Genomic DNA, 2,738 nt, shown 5'->3' with positions numbered 1-2,738 from the left:
ACTCACGATCACATATATGTACACACACACACACACACACACACACACACACACACACACACACCAAACACACAATCCTCTCTGATGAATCGGCAAATTTTTAAAGGTAAACCACGACCCTTACTTCTCCTTACCAAACAAACAAAATCGTGGATGGAACTACTTTTGAACACGAGCAAAACAACACCTCGTGAAAACCACGAATCGGAGATAGGCTACATATAACAAAGAGGTGTGATTCGACAACATTTAATATTCCTACGCACACATGTAACTATTTGCTTCCACACCTTTTCTCAACTTCCACCGGTGAGAGTTAGGCAGCGATCGTGCAAACTTCGGGGTGCGCTTCCTCTGGAAATTACTTCGTTCACCAATAATAACCTGATTGATCGGGGTTACGTTTTTTCCATTGAGAAGTCGAGTCCAGCTTCTTTGTCCAATCTCTGAGGTCAAGGTTTTTGGTGTTGTCCAGTTCGTTTTCAAAACTACTCAAGGCAAGTAACAACATTCTTTAATTTATTGGGTGGTTTATTTATTTATTCCATTGTTTATTTCTTTATTTATGTATTCATTTATTTCTTTTTTATTTATTCATTTATTTATTCATTTGTTTATTCATTTATTTATTTGTTTATTTACTTATATTTATTTATTTATATATTTATCTTTTTTTTTTTTTTGGAAGTCTGACTTTGTTTATACTGATTTTACCCGTTTTCATATTTTGATTGAAAATTCTCAATTGCCTAAAAATGTACTTTTGAACTTTGAAATTGAAACTGAAATTGAAAATGAGCTGTTACAGGTTTTATTTTGGAAAAATTCTGCCCACTATTTCTAATGATTACTCAAATTTTGGTGAAAGATTCAGTAGATGTGAATATTGTATATCAGCACCGACGTATATTTTCATTTTAATGCGGTTCCATTAAAATAAATATATGAAAATTGGTATATGAAACAGTGCTAGACTAAGCAAGATTGGAAAATACAAGAAACAAAATTATCAAAATAAAAAAAAGAATTGGGATGTTTTGTTTACTTTTTTTTCTTGATTTATCTTCCTTGCTTCGTCGGGTATGTTTTACACTCGAGGAAGATTTTGGGATGTTTTGTAACTTGGGCTTTTTTTTTTTTGTTTTGTTTTTTTTTTTTTTTTTTTGATTTTGTTTTTTTGTTTTTTGTTTCTTGCTTTGTTTGGATCTGTTTCATTCACGAGAGAGACTCATTTTGGGATGTTTTGTTTCTTCGGTTTTTTTTCTTTCTTTCTTCCTTGCTTTGTGCGGCTGTGTGGTCTACTGGTATGACACTCGTTTTCGGATTGGAAGGTCCTGGTTTCAAGCCTCGCTCGGCGTATAGTTGAGTCCTTGGAAAAAAAGGCTCTTTACTCACATTCTCTCACCGTACTTAGATTTAAAATGAGTACCTGGCCGTTAACAGCGTTGTCTCTGTCCGATATAAAATTTGTAATATCGCCTAACAGGCGTTAGTCATATCTTGTCCTACATGTTTGAGTGTTGCTGTTGTTCAAAGCACCTTGTAAAGCACTTTGAGCATGTTTAGTGGATATTGCTGCGCTATATAAAAGCTCAATGTTTTTTCGTGTTTTTTGTTTTGTTTTTTGTTTGTTTAATGTTTTTTGGGTTTGTTTTTGTTTTGTTTTTTTTTGTCTAGATCTGTTTCATACACGAGAAATACTAATTTTTTGGGATGTTTTGTTTCTTATTTTTTATTGCTGGTGGGTTTGTTTTTTTGTTTTTTTTTGGGGGGGGGGGGGGTTGTTTTTTTGGGGTTTTTTTTTTTTGTTTGTTTTTTCTTTCTTGCTTTGTTTGGCGCTGTTTTGTAACCATTTTTTCATATCTCTATCTTATGTCATTTTCTGCTCCCTACTTTACCAATGACTCCATTAAAACAACAGCCAATCCTAACACCCACACACTTCGATTGATGAATGAAAATGTTACAGCTTGAAGCTCGAAGGAAAAGAAAAATAACGATAAGGATTGGATTGAAAACTTCAATTTATTAGACGAAGACAGATACTGTGGACGATTCGGGATTCCCCTTTATCAATATAAACAGGATGAATGAAACAGGACACTTTAACAACGCCACTATCGCATTATTATCTCATTCGTCTGTAGTGTTTCATTCATCCTGTTTTGTTGATTAAGGGGAAACCCGAAACGTCCACAGTATCTGTCTTCGTCTAATAAATTGAAGTTTACAATTCAATCCATATCGTTATTATTTGCACTTCGATTGAACGCATAAAGGGGCAGCGTGGCTCAGTGGTACGGTCATTGCTTCGTACCCGAAAGGAACCGAGTTCAATCACCCGCCGCTTCGCTGTGTGGCCTTGAGCAAGTCACCTCGCCCTAGCTCACTTTGCGGCGCTGCTCTGCGGCTGACGCCTGAGTTATTCCATTCTTCCCTTGGAATAGACCCATGGAGATGAATAAAGAGGATTTTATTTATTTCATTTATTTCATATAGAGTGTTTACATTTATTATTGATCTATCGTGTATGTATTGGTGTAAAGTAAAAAAAAACCTCCTTTATATTATGCATCAACATGAATTGAGACATTCCATACGGAAATGAACTTTGAATTCTAAACGTAGGATAACAAAAAGTTGTCCTTCAAGCCGTGAGGCCCATGGAGCATGAGTTTTTCCCGGTTTCTATAGCGTCAAACGGACAACAGCAATCGCTTGCTATCCTTTCAATATGA

At 35.2% G+C, this 2,738-nt stretch overlaps 1 protein-coding gene across 2 annotated transcripts in view; it reads left to right on the top strand.

Moving 5' to 3' along the window:
• The first annotated feature begins 236 nt into the window (after window positions 1-236).
• Window positions 237-2,738, top strand: part of LOC144974761 (glutamate receptor ionotropic, kainate 1-like) — a 79,572-nt gene continuing 77,070 nt past the window's right edge. Inside the window, exon 1 of one of the 2 annotated variants that reach the window (XR_013645813.1) lies at window positions 237-497. The gene's annotated coding sequence lies outside the window, so the exon portion shown is untranslated. The remainder of the gene's footprint in view (window positions 498-2,738) is intronic. The other variant, XM_078917992.1, reaches the window with a different exon arrangement.

This window comes from Berghia stephanieae, chromosome 6, assembly GCF_034508935.2.
Source record: "Berghia stephanieae isolate SIO BIC M18660-M18661 chromosome 6, UCSD_Bste_1.3, whole genome shotgun sequence".
NCBI lineage: Eukaryota > Metazoa > Mollusca > Gastropoda > Nudibranchia > Aeolidiidae > Berghia > Berghia stephanieae.
The sequence above is the reverse complement of the archived record's forward strand: the minus strand, read 5'-3'. Positions and strand labels throughout refer to the sequence as shown.